Below are 12,244 nucleotides of genomic sequence, written 5' to 3'. Positions count from 1 at the left end.
TTCTAATGACCACAATAGCAGAGTTTACATGACACAAATTCGTTGGAAATGATCTATGAAGTATGAAGGGTGACTTTCGGCTTTTCCTAGTCAGGGGTCTCCACAGCACTTGCATGATATGTACGGTAGTAGTGAGGCGAATGTGTATTCAGACATCCAAGTCCTTGTATACATTTTTTTCGTGTGTGAGTGTGTGTGTATATTACGTGTGCAGCAAAATGCCTCCAGGAACTCTGAAGATGCTCTTGTCTCATTAGCATGTCAATTGACTCGCTCTGCTTTGCACATGAAAGGACCACAATGTGTAGTAGGACAGCAGAAAGAAAGAGACTCGAGGTACAGGTCCCGGCATATTTATCTCCACCTTGTTGGAAATTCATATCATACAGTGAGTTCACCTATTAAGGAACACTGCTTGCTACACATTCAATCGCACGCACACAAACTCACACACATATAGCTCCATTATGGAATGCTTTTGGAGGGGTTTCTGTATGTGAAACATATTTTGCCCATTATTTAAACTCTTATTCACATCATAGACAGATACCACGTAGCTACCATGTGGAGGGAGGGGGGGAAGGGATGGATGGATGGAGGAAGGGAGGGAGGGAGGGATGGGTAGGTGGGTAGGTAGGTCGGTCGGTCAGTTGGTCGGGTCGGTGGGTAGGTAGGTCGGTCGGTCGGTCGATAGATAGATATTGTCAAAACAGCAATATTCACACATATAAACTTATATTGATCATATAAAGAGCTACTCACAATGGTGTATGGACGGTGTGAATGTTTGGTGGTGGTTGGAAGGGCCGTAGGCAGCCTTGTTTCCGCCAGCCTGCCCCTGGGCAGCTGTGGCTACTTAAGTAGCTTACCGCCACCACAGTGTGGATATGTGAGTGCATGAATAATGTATCCGTTCCATTGTAAAGCGTCTTTAAGTGTCTAATTAGATAGAAAACTGCAATATAAATCCGATGCATTATTATTATTATTATAAAAACAACCAACAAAGTAGAAACAAACACAAAAGCAGCACTGATGACGAATTGAAAATAATAATAAATAAAACTAATCTAAATTTCACATCTGTTTGGTTGTTTATACAGTACATATATCCATGTGCGCATCACAGCTGTGGCGATATAAAACAGTGACAATAAAAATATTTTTTTACAGTTCAAAACATTGCTGCTACACAAAACATCATCATATCAACACTTCTCTCGCTGATATCAACAAATGACTCCCATGGGATGCTTAACAATGACTACGTTTACATGTAGGTAATAACCCTTTAAAAACCCGAATATCTCTTATTCAGGTTTCTAAAAACCCGAATAAGCCCCTTGGGTTACCCCTTTCATAACCGGAATACTGGTTCATATAAACGCAATCGGAATACCTCGAATCAACGCGGCATTGCTTTTCGTTGTGCACATGCTCACAACCTCTTCTTCGTTTCTTTTTCCTCTTCTTCGCTTATTTGTATTCGCAAGGAATCTTGGTCTTTGTAGTAACGACTTGTATGCGCAGCGCCATCCTATTCGCTAAAGGACCCTTCCTTGAATACATTGATTTCTATGCTCAGTTTCCACGTTATTTTCTGTCTCTACGGCGAAAACGCCACAGTTTGTGCCTATATACACACATACAATAAATACAACTGTATAAGTCCATGCTTCTGACGTATAACCCATCGGAAATACTCGATGTCAACAAACATGACGCGAAGCAGCAAAGAACCACACTTCTGAAGCGAGGAGGAAACCGACTACTTTATTTAGCGTGACGAGTGACATAAATATGTCTCTATTGAACTTATAGTAAGTTAAAAGCAAAAATTATGTTTTTTACGTAATTATGTTGTTTGTGCTTCGCGGTCCGACCGGGGTATTCCAATCGAGCACAAATGAGCATGTAAATGGGAGTAGCTCTGTCCGCCACGCATGTAAACGTGTTACCTCGATTGTTTCAGAAACCGGAATTCTGACCTTAACCTGAATATTGACTGCATGTAAACGTAGTCAATGTAGGCCCTGTCATGAAGTGACAAGAACAAACCCATACAGTGGGTAGTACATCATATACACTGATGGCAATGCTAATTAGGGGAGGAGGGAGGGTGAGGAAATGGAAGGGTGAAAGGGAAAGTCTGAAAGGGAAAGCGAACAGCAGGTCTCCTTTTGCTTGACCAAGAGATCACCCACAACACAACTGCTCACTCACTTACCCCTTAGTGAACAGTTAATCATGAAAATTGTCACACAATAAAAAGAAAAAAAAATCTAATTCCTACTTGAGTATTTTTAGCTAGCTGGTCCTCCAGGATTAATCTAATGAATCCAGGAAGAAATGTCCCATGTCCCAGGGAGATTGTATCTTCTCGGAGCTGTGGAAAACTGGACTTTGTGCAAGTGGTGCCACTCTCTGGAGAAACGGTGAGCTGTCTCATCCTGCCCATATGGCTGTGAAAATTCTACAGAGAGAGCTGCTACAACTTCTGCTGAAAGGGGGCTGGGGCAAGCCAAAGGGGGAAACAGGTAATTAGACAGAAATACAGTAATAAAGTTGTTGAATGTGTAAAAATAAAACGCAAAAAAGAGGCACATAAGACAAGATGGGGCACAGAAATTGGGAACAAATGGCACAACAATGTAAAAGATAAGTAAAAAGCTGTATGAAAAAAAAATTCTTGAAAGAGATGATGAAGCTCAGATGGGATTGCAACGTATGAAGTCCGCATTCAATTTGTTACTGTGGTTGGAGTTGCTAGTGGTGTAAATGTACTGCATTATAATGCAGTTGTTTCTTATTATTAGCTGCAGTCATGTAAATACAGTAAATAATGTAACCTGACTTTTTGAATTGCTTCACATTATGATGCAGCACATTGCCTTTGTTTGTTTTTAGTTGCTATGCATTCAGGTCAACTGGGAGAAACCATGATGTCAAAACCGTGTTGGTTCGGGGATTTTTGACCACTTGAGATCAAATTATCCAAATTCAACGCAGTCTAAGAGTTTGTGTGAGTGTCGGGTAATTAATCAAGCATGTTTAACCTTCAGAGTTGCTTGTGAGAGCCAACATGATAGTCATTTCTCACTGAAATTGTACTAGATGTGTCATGAGGAGGTTTGCCGATTTATTTTTGTAAGGATGTAGATTCTGGGTTATGCTGACAGAGTCCTTATCCAAGTGTAACTGCACTGTTGACCCCACGTCTCAAGCCAATCTGCTTCCTGGACTGAGCAGTGTCGCTGCCTGGAATACTGCTACGCCGTCTCCCTTTAAACTGAAACGTTTGATCGGACCGACGTCCTCATACACGCAGGCCTGAGTTGGCAGGAGGCGGCTGGCGAGGCGTGTGTTGTTTTTCCTGATTTGTTACAGTAAGGTGGAGCTTGGCTAGTGATGACCACATCAGTGGTTCTTACTGGCCTTTTGGAGGAAATGAACACATAACTGACACAGCAGCACCGAGTTCTGCTTGTGATCTCTACAAAAACACATGCATACTCACAGTTTACTGTGTCCAGCCTTAGTCACACACAGATGGACACTTAACTCAGGCACGCTCAGTGTGTGCATGCTGTCACTGAAATTCTGAATACACACAACGCACTGACACACTCAGCAATACCTTCCTTTCCTCTTCTGTTACTTGTGAACCACTTAAAAGGGGACACATTATGGAAAAGTCAAATCCGGTCAAGTGTATTTTTTTTAAATCACTTTGTCACAAAAGTGTCTCAAAGGGCTTCACAGACCCACAGTTTAAAGAGATCGACGACATAACCTGGTCTAAAACTCACTATTCCGGCAAGGAAAATCTCACAGAAAAACCCATTAGGGGAAAGGGAACATAAATAGCGGGATTCGCCTTCCAGTATGGTCCAGGCTGCAGTGGATGCCAAGTGGGCAATATTAATTGTGTGATATGACAAATAATTGCTATTCAGTGTTAGTTTAAACAGCATGTTAGTCCATTTGATGATATGAAACAACACAGATACACCTCTCCTGGGAAATGGTCCTCCTCGGGTTCTTTCCTCATCAGTCAATGCAGAATCTTTCCCAATACCTGGGACCTTTCTTCACTCATCGTTACCCTGCCCTAGAGCCTGCTCAGTTCTATTTTGCTGTCGCAGTCAGACTAACAGTCAAAGTTACTGTCATATTTAGATATGACATCTAGTGGCAGCATATAGATAATAAACTATAAAGGGCTGCATTCAACATTACAATACTCAAAGGTGCCAATGACATGAATTACCTGGTGTGTCTCCTCTGAGCGATAAGACCAAAACCAGGAAATCTGTAAGCCTTTAATACCAATACACATTTCAAGGTGATCTGGCAGTACATTATCATCAACGGTATAAAGGCCAAGTAGTAATACTATTGTTAAATTTTTGGTTTTTTTTAAGTTTCAAATAATTGGCTAAATAGGAATATACCAATATTAATGTCACCCATGGTTTTATATATTATTTGATCATTTTAATGCAGAGCCATGTTTGCGTTGAGGGTGGTATAAGCTCTGGCTCATTTACATGAAGACAGCCCACACAAATGTTTGATTTGAACATGACACGTGGCTGTTAAAAGATGCTAGGATTCGGGATCATTGGACTATTTTTGGATGTACAGTATCATGAAATAATTAATCATTCTGTCAGGGTTGGACTGGATCTGTTGAATTATTATTCCTCAGCATATCAAGATATTTTTGACAACTCTCGGGGAAACTGCTCGTCTGTTCCATCTTAACTGTTTCCCATTGCAAAAAGCAAGTTTCATTTTATGCCCGGATGGTTTTGGTTTAGAACAACTTGATGATCCTGACCTCAACCCAATCAAACACACTTGCACAAAGACATAAGTGATCTCAGACAGTACAAATATTGTTCAGGATGAAAGGATGACCCAATTTTCTTCCACTTCGTTTCTTGCAGTTCACGTCTTGTATGGCAGGTGTCCCTTTACTTTTGTCCATATCATGTAACTCTCAAGCAGAATAATGGAGTCAGCAGTAGTTCTCACCCTTGCAGGTGCGGGTTCTGCTGACCCTGCTGGTCCACCCGCTCCCAGGGGAGCTGCATGACCTAATGGTCATTTGATCCTTCTCATCAGAAGCGCTACCGTCTTTCTTTTCTCTCACTCCCTCACACTATTTTTCTTTGCATTTGACTCACTCGGTCGCTCTTGAATTCTCATCATGAAAGTCATCCACGTGAGTCAACAAGTAGGTGCTGCAACGACCTGCTGAGTCGGCGGTCTTCTTTCATGGCAGGATAAGATGCAGTGCCTTGTTGCCCTGGCCGATGCCATCACGTCCACTTTTCAATGACCGGCGGGCTAAGTTGTGACAACCATTTTGAGTTTACAAACATTTCATTTGCATTAGCTTTTCAGTGTTGTGGGGTTAGCCTAGAAAGAAAGAATGATTGATTGTACAGAAGTTTTGAAATTGGTTCAATCATACAGTAGTTTTTGGAATGACATTTATTCCATAGATCTGAGTTGACCCTTAGGAGGATTTTACCAATACATTTGGATAAGCTGTAGATGTCTTACTTGGAATTAAGACTTACAATGGTGTGTAGGAGTCATGGCATGGTTCAAATATTAGTCACATTAAAAACAAAGATTTGAGATTACTTAAGACAGTGAAACACATGAGAGAATAAATGATTCATATGTGACATCTGAAGCAGTTCTATTTCTAAATCTGTAATTTGATTAAAATATTCTCAGCAAAGTGATCTCTATTGGTCGTAAATACTTTGTATAAATACCTTGAAACACTTTGGGCAGTGTTACTGTATTTAAATGTGCTATAAATAAACATTGACCTTGACCTATAAATACCTAAGATTATTTGGAATACTGTAAAAAACAGACTATTGAGTTAATTCAAGTGCAGAGTAACTCTTCACATGTGGAGTTAAACCCACGTGAGAATGTTTCTCTTATTTGCTGACTTGTGCTTTGTGTGTTGTGTGCAAATTATGTCTTTCAGAGGGCAAACACTTCATTCGGTGAATCATACTTTTTTTTAGCATGAGCCATTTTATTCAGGGATATTACACAACCCATGTCTTTTTTTGTACACTGTAATGAATTGACTGTAGAATTTACAAGAATTAACTGCCCAAAAAGTTCTCATTTAATTACTGTGAAAATCAATTACAGTACATTACTGTCTTTTTGTTGTTGAAGTATTTGCTGTATGTAAATTACAGTTACTTACTGTATTTACTTTTTTTTTTTTAAAGAAAATAGCAATTCACTGTAATCTAGTTTACAACTGTTAATTTTATTCTAATTTACATAAATAAATAATACAGTATGTTGTTTTAAAATCCATCCATTCATTTTCTTAACTGCTTATTCCTTAAAAGGGTCACTAAGGTGCTGGAGCCTATCCCAGCTTGCTTCGGGCAGTAGGCGGGGTTACACCCTAAACTGGTTGGCAGCCAGTCACAGGACACAAAAAGACAAACAACCGGACAATTCAGGGCGCTCATGTCTTTGGAATGTGGGAGGAGACCATAGCACCCGGAGAAAACCCACACAGGCACGGGGAGAACATGCAAACTCCACCCAGGAAGGCCGAAGCCCGTACTTGTTCTCACGCCCTCAGCACTGGGAAGCGGACGTGCTAACCAGTCAGCCACCATGCCACCCTCGTAAAATCATTCCTCGTTCTGCAGCCGAGTGCATGATTGAATGTTAGCTGTAATGTTGCTTGTTTATCGGAGAAATGTGATGTGAAGACGCTGCAGACTGCCCTCGCGGTAAAATATTACTCACCAATTTGCTGAATTCTTGTCCTTGCTTTGGTTACAATACAGGGTCCGCTATTTGCTTATTCTCCTCTAGAGATACTTGCCAAAATCCGACAGTCAAGTTAGGTTCGTTTAGCAAGTGGCAAGGTATGACGGCCGCCGCACATAGAAGTAGTTCCTGTACACAAAAGACCAAGATTATTTGCGACTAAAGCGTACATAGAACACTAATCAATCAATTGAGGTGTTCCAACCAGATTTATATGACCAACTACAATATTTGGGTTAGAAAAGGCGTAACACTAACCTTATTCAGGGTTTTGCATGTGTTTACGTGGCAGTACAGTATTGGCAATATTGGGGTTTTGAAAGGGCTATTGACTGCATGTAAACGTAGTCAATAATGACTAAAGTGTGTGCTTACTGTATTTTCATAGAATCAACCACAATTGAAAGTTTGTGCAGAAAAGAAGAATGATTGGCGGACAGAATGTTTGGTCCCCACCATTTAGGCATCATAAAAACGTGTAAGATGTGATCTTTTGTGCTCAAGTCCCGTCTTTGCAGATCAGTGCTTCATCGCAGCACACCCACCCCAATATACATCCACGTACACAGGCGCACACACACAACCCTGCAACACAATAACCCCAGGCCGCTGGTTATTAGAAAATCACCCAATCCAGTCGTCCCCTCAGTCTGGGAAGAAAAGGGAAAAAAATCCTGACTATATTAGAGGAGCCAGGTAGTAGCCTCTGTTGCCGCTTGCCTTCATCTCTCTCCGTTTATTCTAATCACGCTGCAGCTGTCGCCCCTCCTGCCTTTATTTTGCGGTATTTCTCCATCTCTTTGTTTTGTTTTTCGCCTGACAGTGACTGGGCCTCCTATGCCTCAGGGGAACTGAGTTATGAGCCTGATGTCCTTTCATAGTCAATTGTATAATATGTGTGTGTGTGTGTGTGTGTGTGTGAGAGTGAGAAAGCAGCAGCACCACAGTAGATGTTTCCGTGCCAATGTGGGTGAGTCTTGTTTACGGCTCACGTCTCTCGTGGTGATGTTTTCGTCAGGTCTTTCCAGGATGATGCTATCATGCTGACCTCCTCTGTCCAGTCACACTTGACTGAAAGTGCCGGAATGATATGAACCTCTTAGTTGTGACACCCACAGCTCCATGTACATGAACTAAATGTCCTATAAAAGGAACAGAGCATGTGTTCCCATGTGTTTTGGTTAGTAAGTAGAAAGTGCATTTGTCAGTCAGTGTTTGAGATAAGAGTAATGTCAGTGATGCTGAATGTTCCGAATGTCTTCATAAAACAAAGCCTCCCCTGTTCGTGTTGGGTCAGGGCAGCGCAAGGGAGGCTGACTTGGTATCTTTCACCGGATTTGAGCACCTTTTTTCAGCTAGGAAGTGTATCATTGCCCCCCTTCACCTGCTCGTGAGCGGGAAGCTCGTGGTCTGTTGCTTTTGTTTGGTCTTTGTGCTCTAAATTCAGAAAACATACCGTAAATTTGCTTGCTTCATGGGGGCAGCACTACGCTACGGGATTTATCACCACCAGGATGAGGACAGCAAGTTAAAATGGGAAATGGTCAGGAATCGTTATGACGTGTTTACATTGTGGTCGCTTCCATTTAGTCACAGCTCCTTTTAGAAATAGGTACTTTCCCATGTAGCTGTTTTAGCATCAGGTAATCTTTCCAAGGTGACATATGGCTGACATTTTCAAACATTTTGTCTACTTCATTAAATGTCTTTGAAATTACTATGAAATTACTAACACTTCATTGTTACTGTTTGAAAATAAATGTTTGAAGGCATATTTCAGTTAAAAACTTGTATTAATGGGATAAAATATCTTCTAAATTCAGAACTACTGGTGCTGTACTTCACTGCTCATAATGATGATGTGATTTCCAGCTGTCAGTGCTGTAATTGATGAATTTTACACATGTTTTTTTTCTAAGACACCTCATGTTCTCTAATAAGGAAGTGTGGACTTATGATCTCACCTGTATTGCTGAGTCACACTAGCCACTTAAAGACTTTTAATGTACTTCCATTTCACAGAGCCAATTAGTACTTTTGAGCCGCTTCTCAGCTCTTGGGAGGGACTTATTTGATCAGTTTTTGACTTTGAATCAACTTTTTTTTCTCTCGGCTTATAGTTGCTTCTTTTGATTTTTGTCATTTCATTTCATTCAGCGTACATATAAGCACATGCTCTCACTCAGGTTGTGTTAGTTCTACATGCGCCGCAGTAGCCTGACTGTGCCTCTCCCAACTGGGCAGAGCAGTTCTGGAAAGTCCCTGGGCGAGCATGGGGATAGCAGGCAGCGGGGGGCGGGGGTGTTGTCCTGGAATGGTGTGTGTTTTCTTGAATCAGGAAGGAGGATGTGGTATATTGAAGACACTCCTCAGCTCACCTCTTAAATAAAAAAGAAAAAAAATCACCCCTAAACACACCCAAGACCAAACATTATCCCACCCCTGCCCCCACTACCACTATTTAGGGAGGGGGAAATTATCCTTCCAGTAACTGCGACCCAGTTTCGACAACAGATGAGCAAAAACAAGATTGGGAAGAGGAAATAATATGGGAAATGTTTAAAAGGCACAGATGCTATTCTTTCTTAAAATTGGAAAGATTAACTGCTGTGGTGCCTTGAGATACGAGTGACTCAACTCATGCGTTTTTGGAGGTACAAGTTATGGCGATTATTTTTATTTTTATTTTTTTTGCATGCTGCATGCTTCACAAGCCATCACGTATCTCCTTCCCCGCTGCTTCACAGATTTACAGACCATCCTATATCCATATTGTTTCAGAGTTTTATGTGGGACCCAGAGAAAAATCCCCTTTTTTTTGTGTGCTTTGATTTGCAAGCAAATATTTGAGTTCTGTATGGTAACAGTCAACTCAGCTCATCTGCGCCACAACTTAGTCTGCTTTTAGCTGGACTAAATTCCAGTCTACTTTCTGTCAACTAATTTTCAGGTGCTCCAGGGACGCTCTCGGTCCGCCAAAACGCCCAGCGAGGCACAACGCGGTCTGCCAAATTCCCAAACATTAAAGGGATACTTGACTCATTTGGCTATTTTCAGCAATAAGAAGTAAATATTTGGTCTATGAAAATGTCTATGAAAAGGACATCACAGGTGCTCAGTGCTCAGGTAAAGACCAATCACGCGTTACCTGTTTTCTGAGTCTGGTCATGAGACATTTGCAAGCTGAGCCATGATTGGTTGTTACCCAATTGTGTTCTCACACACGTGATGCCATTTTCAGTTGACAGCAAGTGACAAAATGTGTTTTTGAATGTATTAATTAGACATGAAAAATAATGAAATTATCGAATTAATTATAGACAAAATATTAACTGCTTATTGCTGAAAATGGCTAAATGAGTCAAGTATCCCTTTAAAACTAGACTTGCCCCGGCAGGACAATGAAGATGCACCAGTTTTTACGCCAAGTACACGTGTGGAGCTCTAAAGAAATAGGGCCCTATATGTTATATAACGTGCAATATTAAACAGTGCTATTTTCCTCATTAAAAACACTCATTCGTTTTTTTTTTCTTCTCTACTAGTGTTTGGGCCAGCAGAAAAGGCCTTGAAGGCCCTGACTGCACGCCACCGGTAAGTGGACACAAACATCCATCTGGGCTGCCTGGCTGCAATTTATTATACACACAAAACGATGAACACAACCCTCTAGATATTTATAACCCAATAGATGTTTATAACAAGTTGGATCAATTAGGTCAAAGTACATGAGCCGGTCACATCCCTCCTGCTTCGACTACACAGCAGTTGTCTTGTACTGTTCTTTTACCCCTCATGTGATCTCATTCCCTCTTCAACTGGGGCGTTCAGTTGTATGGCCCGCTCATGTTTCACATTGGCACCAATGTTCTCACTCTGGCACCAGATTCCACACACTCTTCCTTGCCAACTCTTCCACTGCCTTCCACACCACCTGTAACATATGCTCTCTCCTAACGAGACTGACTGCATTTTCCAAGACTGCATGCTTCACAAACCATCACGTATCTCCTTCCCCGCTGCTTCACAGATTTACAGACCGTCCTATATCCATATTGTTTCAGAGTTTTATGTGGGACCCAGAGAAAAAGCCACATTTTACTGGAAACGCATGCAGTAAAAATGTGGATCCAGTCTATTAACTATTATTATGTAAGCAGCAATTGTTTGTAAATCAAATAGAGGTGCAGTAAAAACATCATTTTCAATCAATGCTAATTATTTGTTTCAGTTTGTCACTGAAAATAATGAAGGACAATTTTGTCTTCTAGTTTCTTGCCTGGCCAGCCAGTTGTTTAAAACCTAGAAAGTATCACACATACAAAAATATAATTATTGGATAAATAAATCATGAATTGGTTATTACTGGATATTTTGTGTTTTCATTGATGTTATATATCATATATAAATACAAATAAAGGTATGTCAATGTGGTAAGTGCATTTTTGATGTAAATGATTATATTATAATTAATTCACAAGTTATAAATTCAACCTGTAATGGAATAATTCCAGTTGCCCTTTGTTATTTTTGTGTGTGTTTTTTGTCATGTTTTAATGACACACTGTATAAGGTAAGATCGCAGAAAATGAACACAATTATAGGTGAGTACAAGTTTTATTTCCCTTTACTGTGAACAGGTGGTAATTTATTTTTCCATCCATCCATCCATCAATTTTCTTGCGCTTGGGAAGCCCAGATTTCCTTCTCCCCAACCACTTCATCCAGCTCTTTCAGGGGAATCCTAAGGCATTCCCAAGCCAGCCAGGAGACTTAGTCTCTCCAGCATGTCTTGGGTCATCATCGGGGCCTCCTCTCAATGGGACACGCCCAAAATACTTCACCAGAGAGGCATCTGGGAGGCATCCTTACCAGATGCCTGAGCCACCTTAACTGGCTCCTCCTAATGCAGAGTGCCTCCCGGCTGACTGAGATTCTCACCCTATATGTAAGGGAGAGCCGGATATTTTAGGGCAGTTTATTTTTATACTTCACAATTAAAATAAAGTTGCATGAGGCTAGTAATTCTCCCTCTGAGCAACCGTCACTGTGCATGTCCATGCACTGTATGAATTGCTAAAATCTCCCCCAAATTTGATTAGACCCTGCTTTAGATGTTCCACTTTACAGGTTTATCTATATCATGGGTAATAATAAGTCAGATTATATGAGTGCAGTTTACTGCTCTCAGACCGCATGTCAGGTTAAGGAGAATGATGAACGGCTGCAGACAGATGGAAGCCCAGTGGTGAATGTGGCGCTCCCTCCTTAAGAGTCTCCTCATGGGGCAACAACCTTGGCCCGCTCTCCTGTCTGTATCCTACCGACCTCGGCACACCCACAGGGGAAGTGTGGCATCCAACAGGATGGCAGCTGTTTTTAGGGAGCTGTCCTTTCTGTAACCCGG

The 12,244-nt window shown here is 41.2% G+C and overlaps 1 long non-coding RNA gene across 2 annotated transcripts in view; it reads left to right on the top strand.

Annotated features, from left to right (window-relative positions):
- Positions 1-12,244, top strand: part of LOC147179803 (uncharacterized) — a 235,117-nt gene that overhangs the window by 105,338 nt on the left and 117,535 nt on the right. For both annotated transcript variants that reach the window (XR_015094156.1, XR_015094157.1), the window contains exon 3: positions 10,383-10,431. This is a non-coding gene — a long non-coding RNA (uncharacterized LOC147179803). The remainder of the gene's footprint in view (positions 1-10,382; positions 10,432-12,244) is intronic.

Source organism: Leptonotus elevatus, chromosome 2 (genome assembly GCF_054856555.1).
Source record: "Leptonotus elevatus isolate MCC_2025b chromosome 2, RoL_Lele_1.0, whole genome shotgun sequence".
Lineage (NCBI taxonomy): Eukaryota > Metazoa > Chordata > Actinopteri > Syngnathiformes > Syngnathidae > Leptonotus > Leptonotus elevatus.
The sequence above is the reverse complement of the archived record's forward strand: the minus strand, read 5'-3'. Positions and strand labels throughout refer to the sequence as shown.